General features: G+C 38.7%; 1 protein-coding gene across 6 annotated transcripts in view; it reads left to right on the top strand.

Annotated features, from left to right (window-relative positions):
* FANCC (FA complementation group C) overlaps positions 1 to 23,214 on the top strand; it is a 210,022-nt gene that overhangs the window by 10,436 nt on the left and 176,372 nt on the right. The window lies entirely within an intron of this gene.

The following is a 23,214-nucleotide window of genomic DNA, read 5'->3' as shown; positions in this document are numbered from 1 at the left end:
GATCATACCACTACACTCCAGCCTGGGTGACAGAGCAAAACCCTGTGTCTAAAAAATAAATTTAAAAATTAGAGAATAAAAATAGAATGGGGCCTTGTCAAAAAAATTACTTTGGCTCATAATTAGGGAATTCCCAAGAGATTGCCCAAGAGAGGATAGTTACTGACAGACTTCTTGGGTTAATTGTATGAGTACAACTTTTAAATGTGTCTTAATTATTATTATGAGATAACCTTTTCAATAATCAAAAGAGCTGGGTATGTCTGGTTACCTAGACCCAAGTGATTTTAGCAGCAAACGTTCACCTTTGATAATAACTTCTCTTTGAAATGTTTCCAGAGAAGGAAACTTGAGTTTAATGGCAAAGCTGTTGACTGTTACCCAGGGAAACTAACTCCTGTCTGGTGTTCTTTTTGTTGCACCAATAGTTCCATGTCCAAGGGTGGCTGAAGCTTCCTATTGAAGCATTCTTAAGCAAGTCTTTCTCAGGCTTTCTGTTGCATCTTTCTACTGTGTAAATAGGGGCATTAGGAGAAATGTAATCTTTGAGTACTGCCCAACCAGTTTCTGGTTGGTAACGTGCCCTGAGCCCCTCAATGAATGCCAACAAACAAATTAGATCCACAGTGTGTTTGACATGCATATCTTTTCCCCAAACAAAATTCAAATTTCACAAACACAAACTGAGTCATTTCCCAAATGTTTGTATATGAATGGAAGTTTTTGTCCTGTTCTTCTGTAACCAACACCATAAAACTTCTGAAGGTCCTTGATGCATTTATTGTACCATGTTAATCCAAAACAAAACTTTATTCTGACTAAACATGTAGCTATAGAGAGATACCAAACTCATTTTTGTTGATCGGTACAACATGTTTGTACCAACCAGATCTAAAAAATGTGTAAAGGAGTGCCATGCTATAAAGACCTCATTACAGTTGTAAACACCAGTGCAGCTGTTACAAATCTAGCAAAACCTCAGGTTAAACAATTTCAAATTTACTGAAGATGACATTCCAGGCCCAGTTTTCATAACATAAACACTCTAGGACATGCCTTTGAAATGAGTGGGATTGTCATTAATATTAATGCCTCTGAATTCAAGACTGAGAAGTCATTTCTTTTCAAGCTTTATTTTCACTCCTAATTTTGGAATAAAATATACTTTTAGCCTGAAGTATGGCGTGTCTTCTCACAGCCTGAAAACATTTGATCCTGTTGCTTTTGAATGGTAGGGATGCAAAAATAACAGTATAAGTCTTTTATTCTTTATGGTCATTTAACTTAAATGAGTTTGTTAGAATTAAAGTTGGCAAAAATTAACTATTAATGGAATCCAATTGCATTGTTCAATTAACAATAAGATGCTAAAAATAGTTGCTGTTTTAAGGATTGTATTAGTGTGACATTTTAGAATGCTGTATTTAAGGAAAGAATTTTATTCTAAGTGATTTGAAGCACATTTTTTGTGGTCTTGTCTTTCATCCAGACAAGGTAGGACAAGCATTCAAAACCTGTGCCAGTCTTAATCGATTTTTTTCTTCTTCTTAGTTTCCACTTAGTGGGACATCTGATAAGATATCATTTTGGCCATATAGTCATTTCTAAAGCTATTTTCTGCGCTTTTATTTCCAATTAAGTCTGATGTGATATTTGTCAAATTTAAGAGTACGTAAGGTTCCACTGGAAGCTCTGAATAACTGGGCTTTGGCCTAATTCTTGTGCATGGCCGTATGTGTGGGCTTCTTTTGTTTTGTTTGCTTGTTTATTGGTAACTGAATTTAAAAATTCCATTTGCCTTTACTGAATTTTTTTTTTGTTGGACTTTCGGGGAAACCTCTAAATTGGATAATAGAGCAATTAAATGACTGTTTGTAAGCTATCCTCAATGCTCTATTAAAGAAAGACAGCATTTATCAAAAGAAGACAGTTGAATTTCTTTTGTTTAAACTTGCTTTTGAAGTTCTGAAATTCTGTTAATTTTCTGATGAATATTGAAGCCAACTATTGTCAAGTACCATGTTGTAACCTAAAGTTGGTAACTGTGGAAGCACATAGTTGATATGGTAATACCTTTTTCAGAAGAACTTTGGCTATTTTCATCAATGTAGAGGACACAACAGACTGCATCTGTTTGCCTTCACCTCTGCTTTATTTCTTCTGTTTTCCTTTTTGAGATGGAGTCTTGCTGTGTTGCCCAGGCTGGAGTGCAGGGGCACCATCTTGGCTCACTGCAACCCCTGCCTCTTGGGTTCAAATGATTCTTGTGCCTCAGCCTTCCAAGTAGCTGGGATTATAGGCATAGCCTGCCTATTTTTCTTTTTCTTTTTAGTAGAGACAGGGTTTCCCCATGTTGCCTAGGCCTTTCTTGAACTCATGGGCTCAAGTGATCTCCGACTTCGGCCGCCCAAAGTACTGGGATTACAGGCGTGAGCCACCACTCCTAAGCCTCTTAAAAAAAATTAAAGAGGTTGTGGAGGTTTCTTTGAATTCTTTTGGTATTTTAAAAAATGTTATATTTTCAGAAGAAAACCTGGGCAATCCAAAGTTTTAACCTGTTTAAAAACTTTTCTGCAGTTGCCCTGGAATTTTCCAATACTATGATTCATCCTTCTATCCTTTCTTGATATTGGGTCTTCTGTTTACTATATTTTCTTTCTTGGTTTTCTCCTTCCTCTTGGTGTGGAGCAGGTGCTCTGGTATTTTCCTAAAGCAGAATGTGTGGGAAGTGAATTATTTCTAGTCACTGCATATAGAATGTGTCATCATTCTAGTCACATTTGATTGATAGTTTGGATATAGAATTCCAGACTGGAAATAATTTTCCTTTAGAATTGTGAGGCATTATTTCATTTCCTTCTACCTACCTGTGTTTTTACAATTTCATGATGATGTGCCTCCTGTGGATCTCTTCTTGTTCATTTTCTTGGGCACTTGGTCAGCCCTTTCAATCTGGAAACTCCCATCTTTTAGTTCTAAGAAAATTATTGTTGATTATATCTTCCCTTTCATATTGGAACTAATGACAGGAAAACTAGTTAAGGAAGAGTAGAGGGTTATGTTATGCACTGAATTGTGTCCACCCCTCCCCCATTCGTATGTTGAAGCTGAAGCTGTAACCCTCAATGGGACTGTATTTGGAGATAGGGCCTTTAGGGAGGTATTAAGGTTAAGCAAAGTCATAAGGGTGGGGTCTGACAGGACTGGTGGTCTTACAAGAAGAGGTAGAGGGAGATCTCTCCCGATATGAGCACAAAGAAGAGGTCATGTGTGGACATAGATAGCTGCCTACATACAAACCACGAAGAAGGCCCTCACCAGGAACCTGATAGGCCAGGACCTTGATTGTGGACATTTCAGCCTCCAGAATTCTGAGAAAATAAATTTCTGTTATTTAAGCCACCTCATATGTGATATTTTGTTATGGCAGCCTAAACTGACTAAGACAGGTTGAGGTCAGGCTAGGACCTCAGCCTTATCAAAGTGAACTGCATGTGTTGCAAGAGAATATGAACATGGTGCTGGTGCGCGTGTGTGTGTTTTCCTTTTTGACTGTTTTCTCTTTAAACTTGGCTCACTCATCTGCATAACACCCTTTGTGAGTTAGCACAAGTCATTGACCCAAGGTTCTAGATCTGTGCTGACCAGTGCCATAGTCAAATCAAATTCAAAATTCACTTCCTCAGATGCAGTCGCCACATTGCGTGTGTTCAGAAGCCACATGTGGCTGGTGCCTGCAGTATTGGATGGACAGATAGAGCTAGAACCTTTCCATTCTTGCACAAAGTCTGGCTGTACAACCCTGTTCTAGATACTTGCCTTACACCTCTCCCTTCCCCCCTTTTTTTATCCAGTGGGTGTGACTTTTTTTTTTTTTTTTTGAGATCAATTCTTGCTCTGTCTGCTCAGGCTGGAGTGCAATGGCTGCAATCTCCGCCTCCGAGGTTCAAGCAATTCTCCTGCCTCAGCCTCCCAAGTAGCTGGGATTACAGGTGTGCACCACCATGCCAGACTGATTTTTGTATTTTGAAGTAGAGACCAGGTTTCCCCATGTTGATTAGGCTGGTCTCAAACCCCTGACCTCCTGATCTACCCACCTCAGCCTCCCAAAGTGCTGGGATTACAGGCATGAGCCATCGTGCCTGGCTAGTGTGAACTTTTTTAGGTTCAAGCCATACTTATGAATATAAGAATTTGTAGTGGAAATGTTCAAGGTTTTAAAACAACATTAAGAAGTGAACAGCCATTATAGTGCAAACTCTGCCAGAGTATCATATGCATACTGTGTCTATCACAGCATCTCCAGTGATCATGCTATTCATTTGGCCATGCGTCTGCAGTATGGCCCTTAGAAGAGCTGTTTTCTACCCCACTGGGCTTTCTGATATGTTTGTAGGACAGAGAATTGCATGTCTGAGCCCTGCTGCTCTACGGTGTGCTGAATGTTGCTATGCTGTCTCTTAGAAGAGGTAGACGGGTGCTTTAGAAGGAACTGTCAGAACCCCACTGCTCTACTGAGCACTGCTGAGTCTGAGGATTCACAGGCTGAGGGTGGGTCAGTGAAAGCGGCCTATGTTCTGGAATTGCTTGGAACAGATTGTTTCCTGAGATGACAAAAAGTGTAATAATTTTGGTCAGAAGGGTCACTGATCTCCCTGGAACCTACTCCACTAGGCTGTGTCTAGGTAAGAGCTGTTCTCAAGAATCCTCAAAACAGCCCTTTGAGGTAGGTACTGGTTTACTCCTGAAGAGAAGTGAAGTTGGCATTCAGAAATTTCACATCATTTGCCCTGGCTCACTGAGTGAACTAGTGAATAGTGATGCCAGGTTCAGACTTTTCTGCTCTTTAAAACTTGTGTTTTTTCTGCCAGAATGCAACTAGGCTTGGCTAGTGGGCCCTTCTCTCTACCACGTGGGATCACCTCTCCTAAAGCTGGGCTCTGGATTAAAGGGATTGTTTTGCAAATTCATTAAATTAAACGTTTAATTCAGGGTAAAAACTGAATGATCTGGAAGATCTTTTTCATTTTATTTTAAAGGACTGCTATTTTAATTTCAATTTAATTGAAAAACACAGAAAAAAAAATACAACAACAACAAATCCCAGGCAAGGCATGGCTGCTCATGCCTGTAATCCTAGCACTTTGAATCGCTTGAGTCCAGAAGTTTGAGGCCAGCCTGCTCAACATGGTACCACCTCAGCTCTACAGAAATTTAAAGAATTAGCTGGGCATGGTGGTGCATGCCTGTGGTCCCAGCTACTGGGGAGGCTGAGGTGGGAGAATCGCTTGGGCCTAGGAAGTGGAGGCTGCAGTGAGTTGAGACCGTTCATGCCACTGCACTCCAGCCTGGGTGATAAAACAAGACCTTATCTAAAAAAACAAAAAAACCCCGACAAATCCCTCATAGCGCTAGCACTTATTTTGAAGACTTCCTGTACTTACAGAAATATTTTGTACAAAAATTTTATGAGATTATAAATATTTTTCTGCAGATTCCTTATTTGACTTAAGAATTTATGATGAATATCATTTTGAGTCAGTCAGGAATATTCTTTTTTCACTGCTAACTCCTCTGTTACTTTAAAAATGCGTATGTGTGTTTTGATAGTTATTGTTGTGCTGACTTTAGCCACTTTTCATCATTTTAGCCTTTAGGTCTATTTTTTTCTTTGTGTGGTCTTAACCGAGAAATTATTGCAAGTGAGGAACAAAGTCTTAAATTTGGTGGCACTCACCACCAAATAATTCCAGATGTTTGCCTTCCCTCTACATAGAAAAAGCCCACTCTGACGCTGTATTCATTCTCCTCCTCCTGTCTTATTTCTCTTTCATTTCATTTAACTTTAACCTCAATACCAGACTTGTTTTGTGCAGTCCTTGGCCTGCTGCGGAGATATCTTTGCCACTGGCTCTCTCTCCAGCCCCCGGTCGCTGATGTGTCTCTTGGCAGCAGGTATAAACGATGGTGGTCCTCTCATCCTGACGTGGGAGCACCCCAAGTCAGCAGTAATATTAGGTATAACAAGTACCAGGGTGGGATAACCACATATCCCTGGACTGGGATTTTAAAATTGTCAGCTTTCCTCTTATTTGTGGTTTAGAGATCAACTTGAGCGAGAGATTGAATTTATTTCTTACAGACTTCTTTTTTTTTGGTTATCATCTGATGTTGCCTTATCAGGTATTTTGTAATGTATTTTATTCCTTTTTATTATTTTTGGCTTGAATTTTCCTTTTAGTCTCTTACTTTGATCATTCTTTCTTCTTTTCTCCTCCTTGTTTAGAATTCCTCAGACTTCTTCCCTTTTCTTAATTAACCTTATCCTTACCAGATTTCCTCCTTAAATTTCATGATACAGTTTTTCAGTGGATGGGGATAGAAGGCTGAGGTGAGGAAGGTGTGAGTATATTTGCTACTTGCTGATTTTTAAATATAAAACAAGATATTAAGGAACTTATTTCCTGTTTGATTCCCTATATTTGGGAGACCATAGAATTGGCTGACCACTAATATCAAGTGGCTTTTGTGTGCAGACCCTTACAAAGAAATGACTGATAAAGTCCCTTCTTCTAGGAGTTCATGATGCATGGTGGGAGAAAAGACCAGTCCATGTAGACAGTGTCAGAAAAACATACCAGCAAAGGTAAACTAAGCTGATAGTAAAAAAGTGTGACTTCCATGACACATACATTGTCAACGAATGATGGATAAAAATGGACAGACTTTAAGAAGGAGATCAGTTTTGAGTATACAGATACATTGTGTGTGTGTGTGTGTGTGTGTATTTGAAACGGTCTCGCTCTGTCTCCCTGGCTGGAGTGCAGTGACGTGAACGTGGCTCACTGTGGTCTTGACCTTCTAGGCTCAACCAGTTCTCCCACCTCAGCCTCTCATGTAGCTAGAACCACAGGCATGTGCCATGATACCTGGCTAAGTTTTTGATGTTTTGTAGAGCTGAGGTCTCACTATATTGCCCAGGCTGGTCTCTAACTCCTGGACTCAAGTGATCCTCCTTCCTTAGCCTCCCAAAGTGCTGGGATTACAGGTGTGAGCCACTGCAGGGCCACAGAGATACAGTATATTTGTGATACTGTTAGTAACTTTTATTTGACAGAGGGTTAAGTATTGACTAGAGAATAAAGCCTATTCTGGGTCTCAGAAAACAAGGTTTTGTTCCAAAAAGGCAATTTGATGTAGATAACAGTTTCAGTACTGAATTTGGTTCCTTTTTGCTAAAATGTAGTTTACATGTGGGTATCTAGCAATAGAGTCACTATTAGTGAAGAAATATATATGTCTGTGACATACAGATGAACCACATACAATTTCTTAAAATAATACATTCTTCATTTTTGGCGAAATCCTAGATGAAACTGGAAAAATTCCAAGTTTTATTGTTGTTCATTACAAATTACAGGGATTTTGATATTGTGTAGTTAAAAGTTCAGTGGATTTTCGAAACTAGTTAATTAATTGACCTCAGTTTTGCACAGTTTTGTTGCTTTGCAAGAGTACCCTTAAGGCTCAAATAAAGTTAAAAGTAGGATAAATGGTGTGTCAGACTAAAACTGCATTTTTTGTCTGTCAGCACTTAAATAGAACAACAAACTAGCTTAAGAACATGACTGCAATTTAGAATCTTAAAACCACATATACCGTAGTATTTTTAAAGCCTAGAACCAAAAAATAGAATCATTGTGTTTTATTATAGCACTTTGAAATTCCGTCTGATGTTATTTTATGTCTGTGCTGTCCTAATACAGCTGATTTCTTTTGTTTGTATGTTGCTTGGCTGCACAGATGGTATCCGCTTCAAATCTACTAAATAAAACTGGAACAATGATTTTGCCAGTTTGTTTTGACTGATTTTTATTTATTTTGGATGGCTGTAGTCTTTGTGAAGATGACAGACTAAACATGGAAATGACAGCCAAGAACAGGATGGGTGGGCTACAGATCTGCCGATTTACCTCAGCAGAATTTGTGCCAGTTCTCCCTCAGTACAAGATTTTTCTTCAATTGAATCTCCACAGGCCACTTGAGACATCCATCACTACTGTATCCCTACTGTCTTTGGCCCAGTCCTTTTCTCATCCTCCCTGGGTTATCTCATCCATTTCCATGGCTTTAGTTACTGTCTCTCTGTTGATGTTTCTACATCTGTGTTTTCAGCTCAAGTCTGTTTCCTAACCTCATCTTCACATACCCACTGCTTTTTGGGACCTCTTCATTTAGGTGCCCCAGGTCTCTCATACTCACTGTGCCCTAAGCTGAGCCTATCTTTTTATCCAAGTATGCTTCTACTCCTTTGTTCCCCCTTCCAGTGTATGGTAGTATAACACACTGAGTTCTCTAATGAGAAACTTGAGTGACATCCTTACCTCCTCTCTATTCATTTTTTACTATGTTCAGTCTAAACACTGGGTACCGTGTGTTCTTCCTGATAAGCATCTCTTATCTGGGTGCTTTTCTCTCTTTCTTCATGCCACTAGACTAGGCCTCAGTCTACCCTGCTGGTCCATTTTCTATATTGGTTGTGTGATCTTTCTGAAAAACAAAATCTGATTATATTACTTTCATGCTAAAAATCCTCCAGTGACTTCCCGTTGCTCTTAGGATAAAGTCCAGAGCCCTTAACCTGTTTTGTAAAGTCCTTTTAAATCTACCTATTACTTGCTTAAGCAGGGTGACAGTCTTGGTAAAATTTACTTTTATAGCCAGAAGTCCCCCTCACACTTGTCATGATGCTTTCTTTTTTTGTCAGAAGCAAGAAATTTTATTTTGACATGTTGCCCATTAGTAAACCACACTCAGATCTGTGTGTCCATTTTCCAAAAAAATACATTATACATATTTCTACAAAGGGAGAAAACCTGTAATAATTGTCAGATTCTTTTGAGAAATCCTTTTGTAGAAGTTATGCTTGGTGGTGTTTTTATTACAAAGTAGAGAGAGCCTGTCTGATGAATCTTACGCACATAAAGTAATGGAGATGATTAGATATCACTACAGCCTTTCCTTTCTCTCCAAAAGAGGTAGTAAGAGTCAGCACCTGCTCACTTGGAAGCAGTTGCCCAAACATGCCAACAGGAGTTGTTGGTATCCGTGTCTACTTCTAAGAAAGTGGGTTTCCTGAAAGTCTTTGGAAAAGAAGGAAGACAGGGAGGGAGAGAGGAAGGAAAGAGAGTAGGCAGGTGGGCCAGTCACCAGCAGAGGGATGAAAAATGGTGAGATCAAAATATGAAAGCACCAGTAGAGTAATCCTTCGGCTGACCTCTATCTCTAGATACTCTAAAATGTTTATCTCCATTATTAAAAAAGAAGTCAATGTAGGTGCCTAAAGAAAGGAGGCATCCCTGATCTGGGCAGGATTCTAAACAGTTGCCTTTTGTATTATTAGTCTACACTTTGCTGAAAGTCCGTCTTGCCTCAGTCTACTGTTCCCCTGGTGAGCCCCCACATGTGGTTCAGGTCTGTCAGATCTCTTTCTGGAAACCTTCCTCAACACCCCAAACCTAGGTTAAGGGCTCCACTTAGTCTCCTGTACCATGTAACACTTCACACTCTGCAGTGTTAGTTTGTATTTTTAGTCCAGTGACTATGACTAATGTTATTGTTTGAAATAAAAGAGATTTTAGGAGTTTCTTCAAGAGCATTGATTAGAGTCCTGAGACATTTCTGCATTCTTGAATATATGAAAGCCATGAGTTGCCTTTGAACTTCATTACAATTTTGAAAAATTTTAGACATACCTAAGATATTCTGTGGATGAGAGCTAGCCTACTTCAATCCAGTTGTGACTGTCTTGAGTGTGAATGTCAGTGTTCATGTTTGATGTTGTTTATTTTGGTGTATACTCCTGGTGTAAAGCCAGCCCATTGTCCTATATTGGTTGTGTTTGTATGTTGCTTGGCTGCACAGATGGTATCCGCTTGTTTGTTTGGCTAACTTAATACCCTACGTGCTTTTTCTCCATTTTCTGTCTTTACATCCAAATTCCTACACTTGAAATATTCTAATCCACTAGATACTGAAACCCTGTTGGAAAATTCAAATTAATTACCCTTAGGTTAAAAAAAAGCACCTAACAAAGCTTTGTGGATTTGGCATGGGAACATATCAATTAAAAAAACTTTTGAAATAAAACTCACATATTTATTTTCCAAATCTGTTGAGTTTTTCCACCTACTTTTTCAAAGTCTTCTTTGGCATCCGAAGACATGACATTTGAGGATCTGTCTCTTTACTGCTTTACTCTTTTCCAGGCAATAAAGCCTCTTGTTACATTAAATTAGTGTGTCTACAAGAACAGAAAATGAAATACCGAATATTCTCACTCATAGGTGGGTGATGAAAAATGAGAACACATGGACACAGGGAAGGGAGTACCAAACACTGGGGTCTATTGGGGGAAAGAGGGGAGGGACAGCGGGGGGCGGAGCTGGGGAGGGATAGCCTGGGGAGAAATGCCAAATGTGGGTGAAGGGGAGGAAGGCAGCAAAACACACTGCCATGTGTGTACCTATGCAAATGTCTTGCATGTTCTGCACATGTACCCCAAAACCTAAAATGCACTAAAAAAAAAAGTGTGTCTAAGTCATGATCCTTAGTCATTTTAAATTGGAGTGTGATAGAGAGATTTTAATATATTGTGCAGTAGATCCTTGATATTTTCAAATTTAACAGTAGTTTGTTTTGATTTTTAAAATCACTTTATTGAGATATTATTGATATATAAAAAATTGTACATATTTAATGTATACAACTCAATGAGTTTGAGAATACTTAATGAGTTTAGGGATAAGTATATGCCCATGAAGCTATCACTACTATCAAGGCTGTAAACATAGCTATCACTTCCCAAAGCTCCCCTTGCCTCCTTTGTTATTATTTTCTGTGTGTGGTAAGAACACTTAATATAAGCTCTACTCTTTTTGCTCATTGTTACTATACAACACAATATTGTTAGCCATAAATGTGAGAGATGACTATCTGTTTATGGTATGGTTTTTAAATATTATACTCGTGCATTTCTTCAAGGTTCAGTTGTGTGGTCTTTCAGCTGTTGCTCCAACCACTGGATAGGAAAATACTCAATGATTGTGTAAAAACCATACCTGTTAATTTATATATACTGCCACTGGCAGGAGACAGATAGATAGTGCTGTTTATTAGAATTATATGTGCTTCTGAGCGTTATTTCCTAACCAGATATTTTAAAGGTTCAGAAAAAAAGTTTTAAGTCTGATCCTTATGAAGTAATTCTGAAAAACTGTAGAGAGCAGAGTAATAAAGTATAAAAGCAGAAACTATAGATTGAAATGATACTCTTCTTATTGTCATTATTTCTAGAGACAGGGTCTTGCTCTTTTGTCTAGGCTAGAGTGCAGTGGCATGATACATAGCTCACTGCAGCCTCAAACTTGTGGGCTCAAGCAGTCCTCCCTCCTCAGCCTCCCAAGCAGCTAGGAATACAGGTGTGTACCACCACACCTGGCTAATTTTTTTTTTTTAAATGAAGATGGGGTCTCACTGTGTTGCCTGAACTGGTCTCAGAACCTCCTGGGTTCAGGTGATCCTTCCACCTCAGCCTCCCTAAGTGCTGGGGTTACGTGCTTGCAACATCAAGCTGGCCTGAAATGAGACGTTTAAAGGAAACAGAAAACAGTGAATAAAAAGAAGAGTCATTGGGAATTTAAAAGAAAAATGAATGAAGTGAAAAGCACTATGTCTGATCAAATAGGAGCACTGGATTCAGGTATCAACAAACTAATCAAGATGGAAGAGCATAGGAAATTTCCTATGTTGTGCCCTGGCAAGAGCTTGGTAACCAAGATATCAGGGGCCAGAGTGAAACATGTTGAATGCATCAGCCAAGTGCTAGGACTCAGTTGACTTATAAGAACAAATAAGAAGAAATTGTGTAAATCCACGCAAAACACAAAACCATGGACGCTTGTATTAACATATAGCTTGTCAATAGAATTTGCATCAGTGCATGAACCGTCAAAGCCTGTTCAAAGAATAGCCTAGTGGTTTTTAAGTAGGTTGGCAGTTAAAGAAAATACATTGACATCTATAACTCTTAAGATCTGCTGTAACAAACAGTTGTTATACTAGCCATACCAACTTTAATTTTCCTCCTATATATGATCTTGGTAAAGACATCATGTTATATAAAACAGACATGATCAACTTGGATAATGAAACTATAAATAAAATTCTGCTTTACAAATTATTATCACTGAAACAGCCTGTGGTTTAGAGAAAGCAATAATGTTTTTAGATAAAAGAAATAATTATTCCATTTCTTAATATTAAATTGTAACATTTTGATGTCAGAAATACCTGTTCTGTACAGGGATTATTAAGAACTGGGAACATGAATCTGTGTTGCTGATAAATAAAGTTTCAGAATTCTTAAGATAAATTATGAATTCAGTTTGGGAGAATGGGGTGCCTTATCAGCTGAAAAAACTGATTTTACAACCATATGACAATGGTAAAAAAGTCCATACCAAATTCTTTATCTTGGATATGTATCTTGAAATTTTATGTGACAGAACAGAAATATATTTTTATTCAGGAAAAAAAATTGCAGAAATGTTATTCTGTGCAGCTGTTTTCTAGAATATGCCTGCCTTTTTGTTGTAGACAAAAAAGAGAATTTTCTAGTTTAATTCCTTGAAGAACAATTTGAATGGCATCCACTTGGGAAATTATGTAATTTCATATTAAATAGCGGGGTGGTAAGGTAGGCAGATGGAAATGTTCAGTTCATCCAGCCTCATCAGATTGATTTGACAAATGGAATCCTTTTAACTCTGTGGAAAGCATTTTTCTCCCTTGATCCTTTGGCAGAGGCATTGTCTGTGGTTTCCCCACAGAAGTTTGAGAAAGTAAATTTTGGATATGTAAATGAAACAGCAGACGGGGACGTTGCCTCTGACAGCTGGAAGGATCCACTGAGAATCTTAGGAGGGTGCTGATATGGATGATGTTGGATAGGACTGTTTAGAGAGACTTGAGGGAGGAATTAACCAATGTGAACATGAGGATCGCACATGCTCAGAAAAAATGATAGTTACTTCTTAAGAAGCCGAAGGATTTTAGGTTGAGGTTGCTGAAAGATTTTGTTCTTGATATGGATAAAAACAACAAAAAACTTACTTTTTATGTTCATACTTCATTTCCTTTTGTGACATGTCATCAGTGATTTGTGATGTGGATGAGCATGTGATATGTTTCTCAGTGAATGGCTCCATCTCCTACGTGATACGTGATTTTGGACACGATATTCACCTTTCTTTTCCTTAGTTTCCACATTCTTATAATGGGATTGTGGGGATTAAGATATGTTTACAGTGCTTATAATTGTCCTTGGCATAGAATAAGCACCATGTAAGTGGTAGCTGCTATAAAATAATAATAATAATAATAAATAATTTTGGTAGATTGAGAAATTCCCTCAAGGAGGAAGCTGTTTGCTTCCTCTAATAACCTTAGTATTGTTGATTTATTTTTATAGAAATAAGATACAGAATTCAGGAGCAAATTAGTGTTTAAGATGATTTATAAAGATATGTCCATATTACCATTTAAAAATTAAATTGTGAAAAATACTGCAGGTGCCCGCCACCATGTCCGGCTAAACTCTGAGCCTTTGTATGTGCCAGGTAATATGCTGTGGCACGGACACTGGTTCTGATGATGCTCCCCTTTTCTTTACTTGCACAGTAATCAGCCCTCAAGACTCTTCTGGTTTGTGAAATCTTTCTTTGTGTCCCCATGCTATGTGTGTGTACTACCATTAGATCAATTTCACATTATTTTTGGAATTTTTATTTGCATATCTGCTATCCCACTCAGTTGTGTGTTTTCCACATAACTATAAAATTTTTTGAAGATGAAAAATTATGTCTTTTTATTAGCTACAGTGCCTGCTACATAGTAGGTGTGTTTAGGTAAATGACTGAATGATAAATAAATCATACTGGAAAGAAAACAGTGCTTCTTGGCGGGGCGTGGTGGCTCGCACCTGTAATCCCAGCACTTTGGGAGGCCTAGGCGGGTGGATCCCGAGGTTAAGAAGTTGAGACCATCCTGGTCAACATGGTGAAACCCCGTCTCTACTAAAAATACAAAAAATTAGCTGGGCATGGTGGCGCGTGCCTGTAATCCCAGCTACTCAGGAGGCTGAGGCAGGAGAATTGCCTGAACCCAGGAGGCAGAGGTTGCGGTGAGCCGAGATCGCGCCATTGCACTCCAGCCTGGGTAACAAGAGCGAAACTCCGTCTCAAAAAAAAAAAAAAAGAAACAGTGCTTCTCTTCTTTTCCCTGTGGAGCAAGGAAATCTTTCCTGGAAGCCCCTATGCCAGACATCTCCTTGTATTGGCCCAGGATACGGTCACTGACAAGAGAACAGAATTTCCCTAGTTGGCTTAGGTGGAACTAGGGAATTATTTTGTGTTTACCCACAAAGATCACTGCACTGGTTACAAAAATAATACCTTATTATTATAAGAAATTTATGAATTAGTGAAAAGTACAATGAAATAATCTAGCATTACACAAAGAAAACTGTAGTTAACATTGTGCTTTTTGCTTTCTAGTTTTTGGTTGTATATGTATATGTTTGTGTGTATAGAAGAAAATTGCAAACAGCTTCCTCCTTAAGGGAATTTCTCAATCTACCAAAATTATTATTATTATTATTATTATTATTATTATTATGTTATAGCAGCTACCACTTACATGGTGCTTATTCTATGCCAAGGACAATGTTGTATGTAGTGTCTTATAGTCTTAAACGTAATAGTCTAACATCCACGTTTTTCCATACCATTATATCATATTCTTCTGAAATGAGACTAATGGCTTAAATTCTTTCATATGGCTGTATTATAAATTATTTAATTGCTTATTGTTAGATTGTTAGTAGTTTTTTTATTATTGTAGATATGCAGTGAACATCCTTTTATATCAATCATGTACATCTCTGGTTATTTCCTTACACTAAATTCCTAGAAATGGATTAATGAGTGAAAGGGTACAAACACATTCAGAGTTTTTTGATATACTTCTCTGATTATCCTTCAGAAAACTTGGACCAATTACATTTCCAGAAACCTGCCTATGAGTGGCTGTTTAACTCTCTTCTTGCCAGTGTTGGGAATTTTTTTCTTTTTCTTTTTTTTTTGAGACAGGATCTTGCCCTGTTGACCAGGCTGGAGTGCAGATCACAGCTCACTGCAGGCTCAACTCCCTGGGCTCAAGCAATCTGTGAATTATGTTTTCATCGCTAATTTTATAGGCAAAGATGATTTCACTCTGCTTTTTTGACTCATAGCGTTATTTTTCATTTAGTCAGCATTTAGTGGATATTTGTTGAATGAAAGAAGAAATCCGTGTTTCTTGATGTGTATATTGTTTATTCACATCTATTATTGACATTATTTTTGCTTTATTATAGTGATCTACAAAAAGTAGATGTACTAGTATTAAGTGTAAAACTCCATATAATTTATGACATTCTATTTTCAGTTTGTTATTCTGGATGATATTAGCTTGTTTAGTTTATGGTATTACAATAATTTATAAATTGTCTCAGAGCCTAGTCTGAGATTGATTCCATCATAGTTACATTCTTCCTGGAGCTCCTAATTACATAGAGACTTCGTTTTTGGTTCTGATTGAGAAATAAATTATTTCTTTCTTGATTCCTTTATATTATTTATTACATGTCTATGATTTTTCTCACAATTCCTTGGGAACATACCATTTATCTTCATATTCTTCCAGATATGAAAATCCTTTTTTCTCTATTTAGAAGAAATGTTAAATTATTTTCTTTTTATGCCTTCTCCCTTATTCCTTGGCTCAGATTTATTTTCTCTGTGTGTGTGTGTCTTTGTGTGTGTGTGCATGCTCATGAGAGAGAGAGAGAGAGAGAGAGAGAGAGAGAGAGAGTCTCAGCTTAAGTAAACAGTACTTTCCTGTGCTATTTATTAACAGCTACAACAGCTGTTTATTGTTAATTTTATCTCATTTAATCTTCTTTTGTCATTTAAGACTGGTACATATCACTATGCTTTTCATTTAGAGAGAAATGAAATATTTTGGGCTGTACTGCTAATAGTGCTATGTGTATCAGAGCTGAGATTAGAACCTAGTTTGCTAGAGATATGTTTGGATTTCAAATTATAAACTATACTGGGTTTAGTCTTGCACATAAAAAGAGGCTGAACTGAAGTTTCCAAGATGTTGAGAAATTTACAGTTTATTTAAATTTTCGTCTTGCTCTCAAGTACACTCTTTTTTCCAATTATTTGCAGCTAGAGAAGCAAAAGTCTTCAAGTATAATTTAACATAACCAATAGGAACCACACGACTTTTAGAGTCATTTTTGTTATATGCTAGTGTTTATACAATTCATGACTTGACAGCCGACCAAACTGTCATATCCATCTCATATTAACATATTGTGAATGTCGCAGGAACTGGCTTAGCAAAATCTTGAAACCTCTTAATATTTGTGGGATACAAAAGTAAACAACTTTGGGGCTTTCAGGTTTGTGTGATGCACAGCCTATCCAGGACATTAACGCTTATTCCCACTGCTGACTCCCTTGCTTTTGTGGACAGTTTTGCTGATAGGTGTTTAGGCTTGCCAAGAGAGATTATTTCTACCTAGCAGAGGACTCTTGGAGAAAGCCATTGGTTTCTACTTAGAAATGTGATAACTAATGATAATAGCTGATAACGAATGGGTGCTTACAGTGTGCCAGACAGAATTTAAATGTTTTATGTGTAATTGATATATTTTATTATTCACAGCAACCCTACTAGGTTTTTCCCATTTTACAGATACAGAAATGGAAGCATAGACTGGCAAAGTAACTTTCCAAGGTCAGATAGCTACCTGGAATTCCTACTCTGTAGGGATTCAAACTTCGGCAGTCTGCCTCCAAGTCAGCCTTCTTAATCACTCTGTTATACTGGCATTTATTAGATAAAAATAAAGAGGCACAGGTGAGTCATAAGTTGCTGTTTGTATTTTTGGAAAACATTTGACTTTATGCCTACTGGCAGCTTGAAATAATTAAGCTGGTGCCATTCATTAAATTTTTATTTTTTGTTAAGTGAGTTATTTGCTTGCATCTAATATTATAATTGGAACATAGTGAGTAAAGTATACTCTTATGTTTATACAAATTTAGGGTAAGCCTGTATTTTCAGTAAAGAAAGTGGTCTTTGAGAAAGAAAGTGTTTGAAACAAAACTTTGAAGAGTGGGTTTAGAATCAAGATAACAGCCACAGAATGATAAGTAATTTGGTCAGTGCTCTGTAATAAATAGCAGAGACTGTGCCTTATTGGTCCTATGCACCATCTTTAAAAGCTGAATGTTGCAGAAATGGCAGGCTAAATGTTTTGGAGTAACCAAGCTGACTCTAGTCAGAATTTGTGTTTGGCATCTTCTCATTTTGCCTGTCACTGGCACCTGTCTAATTCACCTTTTATCATTGCCAGATAGGGCATGGTGCCTGACAACCTTTACTCACTGTCAAGTCCAACTGGGAGTAGTGGCATGCACCTGTAGTTCCCAGCCACTGGGGAGGCTGAGGTAGGAGGATCCCTTGAGCCCACAAGTTTGAGGCTGTAGTGAGCTATGACTGTGCCACTGCATACCAGTCTGGGCAACAGAGCAAGACCCATCTGTTTAAAACAAAACAAGTTTCTCTTAAAATATTAATATTAGTGTTTAATGAAAGGGATATTCTTTTTCAGGGTATTTGCATTTAATAAATCATTCTTAAAGTTTGTGCTTTGGTGTTATTTTTGAGAGTTGACATCTGTTGCTGTACCTGTTAGAATTGATTTTGCTCTGTCCCATAGGATTTGGTGTGTTATGTTTACATTTTCATTTGTCTCAAGAAATTTTTTTAATGTCTCTTTAAATTTATCTACATGTTGTTTAGCAACATGTTTAATTTCTACGTATTTGTAAAGTTTTTAAGGTTTCCCCTTCTATTGATTTCTAGTTTTATACCATTGTGGTCAGAAAAGATCTTTTTTATTTTTTTGAGACAGAGTCTTGCTCTTGTCACCAGATTGGAGTGCAGTGATGTGACCTCAGCTCACTGCAAGCTCTGACTCCCTGGTTCAAGCAATTCTTCTGCCTCAGCCTCCCAAGTAGCTGGGACTATAGGCATATGCCACTACGCCCAACTAACTTTTGTATTTTTTTAGTAGAGACGGGGTTTCACCATGTTGGCCAGGATGGTCTCGATCTCTTGACCTCATGATCCACTCGTCTCGGCCTTCCAAAGTGCTGGGATTACAGGCATGAGCCAGCATGCCCAGCCTGAGAAACATTCTTTTTCTGAGACAGTCTTGAACTGTTGCTCAGACTGGAATGCAGTGGTATGACCTTGGCTTACTGCAACCTCTACCTCCCAGGTTCAAGCAATTCTTGTCGCAGCCTCCCGAGTAGTGGGAATACAGACATACGACACCACAGCCAACTAATTTTTTCTGTTTTTAGTAGTGACAGGGTTTCACTGTGGTAGCCAGGCTGGTCTTGAATTCTTGGCCTCAAGTGATCCACCTGCTTGGCCTCCCAAAGTGCTGGGATTATAGGTGTGAGCCATTGCAGCTAGCTAACTTCTGTTGATTTTAGTGGTAAAAGTTATGGTATGTTCCATCTCAACCTAAGATTTCCAAGTATTTTCTACAAGTAGAAAAATATATCATTGAGCAATGAAAACTTTTTATTAGTAAATGATTCAAAATTGAATAAATGTAGTTTGTACATAAAATGTGTTAAAATGATGCTTTGCTGCTTCAATGAAAAAGGAGGCTTGCTGGGATTGATAAGGAGGAAGGAGTCATTCTTTGGAAGGTGGTTGGTGAGTCAGGTGATGGACTTTTAAGGTGTGCATTCAGCAGCAGAAGTGCTTAATAATATTAATAGTACTTTTCCTGTGGATTTTGACTAATGTGGAAACCTTTGGTATATCAGTAGAATGGGATCTTGTGGTCAAAAAAAAAAAAAAAAAAAAAGCAAGATGTAAGTTTGCTTCCCTTTTTGTGATTTGCAATTCATACACCTCCTGGTAGGATGTTATATTAGTTTCCAGAAGCTGCTATAGCAAATTACTACAAACCTGATGGATGAAGAGAACAGAATCATGTCTTGTCGCAGTTCTGGAGGCTAGAAGTGTGAAACCTGACAGGGCCACATTCCCTCTGGGGACTCTTGCTTCTTCCCGCTTCTGGCAGCCAGCATGGCATTCCTGGGCTTGTGGCTGCATCCCTCCAATCTCTGCTTCTGTCTTCACATCGCTGTCTCATCTGTGTCTGTCTCCAACTCCCTCTGCCTCTCTCATAAGGATGCAAGTGGCCCATCCTGATATTCCAGGACAAGCTCCTCTCAGGATCCTGAACAACACTTTGTAGTTGTTGTACAAGGTAATAGTCATTCCTTTGCCATGTAAAGTAATATTCACAGGTCCCATGTGCTAGTGTGGGAATGAAGTGTCAACATTTGGGCTGCTAATTCTTTGTTGTGGGAGACTGTCCTGTGCATGGTAGGTGTTTCAGCAGTGTTCCTGGCCTCTGCCCACTGGATGCCAGTGACATCATCCTCCCAGCTGTGACAACCAAAAATATCTTCAAACATTGTCAAGGGTCCCCTCTAGGGCAAGACTGTCCCTGGTTGACAACCGCTGCTTTACCCTAATCAGAGCCCATTCTTAGCCCATTCAAATATGCTGGCTGGGAAATTTCCAGTCTTGTTAAGAATGGGGAATGTGGAGAATGGATGCTGAAGAGGTGACTGCTCCTCTCTGCTACACCTAACATTCTGTTGAAGTCCGCAAAAAAGTTGTGGCGTTTTCATCATGACTAAGGCATGGGAGAGGCTATACATATAATGGTTCCCAGAGTGCCCCTATGAGACCAATAAAACATAGCAAAGCTGCATGATAAGCAGGCTGAAATATATGTAAATTGTTCAGGTGAGTCTGTCTCAGGGTTTCTGTACTTGGCAATACCTAAAGGCTTCATGTAAAGCATGAAGGGCTCCAGAAAGAACCCACTCTTTGCTTTCAGTTGTATTCTGTATGTTTAATATACAGCACAGCAGAAGCAATCAGCTCTCCCTGATGTTACTTATCCCATAAATTGTCTTTCCTTATGTCTACGTATTTTCTTCTTTATTCGATTTTATTAAGAGATCATCTGATCTCCAGCTTTGCTGGTCTAGAACCTCTGTTCATCTTAAGCTCCTCAAGGAGAAAGGGAATGTTATAATCTTCTTTCAATGAGTTTGTGAAAGCAGTTCCTTCATTTCAGCACTGTGCCTCATAGGGCTTAAAATTTGACCAAATGACTTGACTTTACATACATCCTTCCCAGACCCTTTAGGACTATTACTGCTTCTCCCCTAGAGGTTTTCTCTGCCTTTTGGAAAACAGGCAGGGAAAAAGTGATATAGAAATAGCAGTGTTCATTATGATAGCCAAAAATGGATAGAAGGAAAAGAGATTCATTTTACTGTGGTAATTAAAGTGAGAATGGGAGAGCAAGAAGGCATGCTTCTTCTTTTTCAGGAGTCTTGGCAAATGTTCTAGTTTAAAAGAGAAAGAGACATAGCCAATTAGGTTGAAATGATATAGAGTTCATCCCTCCACAGTCATATTTTACTGAGCCATTTTTCAATAAATGGACTAAATTGTCCCTTGGAACTCAGTAGGTGGTGCTCTTGTGCCGGCTTTGGAGAGGTTCTGAGAGCACAGTGGCTGGTTCCAGGGCCTGTATCCTGTCGGTCCCCTTGTGTAACTGCCAGGCACACCACCTGGAGGGCATCACATGGCTGGTTTGGTGAGCTGCTTTCTGTCTTTGGAAATGAGGGGGTGAATTAGCGTCTTTACCTTCTCTAACCTGTCTGAGCTCTGCCTTCCAGGGGAACCTAAGTGAGAAGCTTACTGACCTTTTAAGGAAAAAAACTGTGACTCTTTATCCAAACAATTGTACTGTGTTTCGTTACCAGTTTTCCAAGATTTTTTTAAATTGTTATTCTTCCGTGATTCCTTAAAGTTCCTTTCCACATAACTCAGGCTATCACTCGTTTTATGTTTTCTTTTACGTTAATGTTTGTTTCCTGTTTTAGTTTCAGAGAAGAATGCAGTAGAATGAAATATGTAGTAGAGAAATTTGGAAGTGATGAACGAATACAGGTGAAAGCCATCAAGTTCATGCAGCAGCTAGTAGTAACTTAGCTGACAATTGGCAGGAGCACGTTGCTTTACTCCTTTTGCTGTATAATGAGTTCCTTGGTCCAAACTTGGTTGTGATACCATGATGGTGAATAAGGAATCCAGTCAAGTCCACATTTGGTGATGCTGGAGAATTGTGATGGGCAAGGAAGATAAATTTAAATCCAGAATGAGTTTTCTATTGCAAGGAGGGCAGATCTGTTGCCAGAAGTTACCAGAAGCATTTTGGGGTCTGCTTTTTCAGCAAGTTTCTGTATGGGTTATATAAAGCGAAAGTTGCTTCACCTATATCCTCCAACTGGTAGGAGAGAGGCAGAATGCTAGTGGGACTCACAGCCTGGATGTGCTGATCTGAGCCATTCAGTTACCTGTGGTGTGGAAAGGCTACCAGCCAGGTCCGAGTGAGGCTGGGCAGTGGGGCTAGCAGCTGAGCTCCTGAGCTGTGGGGCTGCAGATTCAGTGATGTGCAGTGTGTTTTGGCGAGACAGAGTACTTCCTCTCCAGTCTACTGTCCAGTATCTTGTTCACTGAGTTTTTCAGTTTTAATGACTGTAGTACTGATTTACGTACTTTTTAGTTGATTGTTTTTGAGCCGTTTTCTAATTCTGCCTTTTTGATTTACACTTTCTTATTCTTTTTTAATTAGCTTTTTAAAAAGCACCCTAAATATACTTGTTTTTGTTGGTGTTTTTAATCACCTTAAATATATTTTGTTGGGATTACTTTAGTATCTTAAGTATACTTTGTTGGGATATTTTAGCATCTAAATATATCCTTTGTTGGGCTGATTAACTTCATCTAAAGTGAATGTATGATCTAATGTCTGATTTTGTTCCATTTATTTCTTTAGAAATTTGGTTAAATGACATGTTTTGAATGAGGTTTTAAACAACTTTTTTCACTCATTCAGTCATATTTCGTATTTCTTTCTCCCTCTCTGCATACTCTCCCCTGTGTAGCCCCATTTCGCTTGTCTCTGTCTGGCTTCTATGGAGCTTGGGTGCAGAACCAGCTTTCACAGTGGGGGCTCCTGGGCAGTCACAGGCTACTTCATGGAGTGCCTGGTCCTGGCTGGCGGGTGTCCTCCATCCTCCCTAGACCACTACTCCATAGGCAGCGAGGAAGCTGCCAGCCCTCCTTCAAGCATGGAGGGGTAGGGCTCCAGTCAGCACCTTCCATTCCACCTTCCAACAGGGATACTAGTTTCTTTCTCTGTCCTTTGTGCCTCTGTTTAGCCCCCAACCTTTCTAAGACCTAAACCTACAGTTTCATTGCCTGTTTGGATTCTAGCATAGGAGGGGCTGGCTGCTCAAGGTTATGTCCTCAGGGCCTTGCCTCTTTGTGTTTCTGTCCCATATCTGTTTCATATAAATGTTTGTTTATTTTTTGAGTGTGCTTGCCTGCATCCTTTTCCTTTTTTATGTTTCTCCTCTCTTTGCTGTATGTTTGGAGTAGACAGAATCCATCAAAGAGTGAATTCACTGTGCCATCTTAACTGGAAGTCATGTGAGAAAGGAAAGAAAGACAGATATTTGGTTTTACATAGTACTAAAAGCTAATGACAAGAATGCTTCCTATGAGAGCTTAGTGACCCATAGTATACATTTATTTAAACTCCACCTGAGGCTTGCAGGCCCTAAAAGATGAGTGGGATTAGGCAGGTGGGATTTATTAGGACACTATGGTCTTCTATGCTAAAGGTTTCACCTTCTATTTTTCATTTTGATGGTAATTTTAAAAAATTCATGTTTCTACACACCTAAATGCCTACGATTCTAACCAAGTAATGTCTTAAGATTTCAGTACTTGCAGTTGTGTTTGTATTGGTGCCAAGGAGCACTGCTTTAAATACAGGGAGATATTACAAAAGAACAAAGGAGAAAATATAAATAATGTGTTTGAGCTAAGAGACTGCCATTGCACAGTGGTTCT

The sequence above is a fragment of the Callithrix jacchus genome, chromosome 1, assembly GCF_049354715.1.
Source record: "Callithrix jacchus isolate 240 chromosome 1, calJac240_pri, whole genome shotgun sequence".
NCBI classification, from domain to species: domain Eukaryota; kingdom Metazoa; phylum Chordata; class Mammalia; order Primates; family Cebidae; genus Callithrix; species Callithrix jacchus.
The sequence above is the reverse complement of the archived record's forward strand: the minus strand, read 5'-3'. Positions and strand labels throughout refer to the sequence as shown.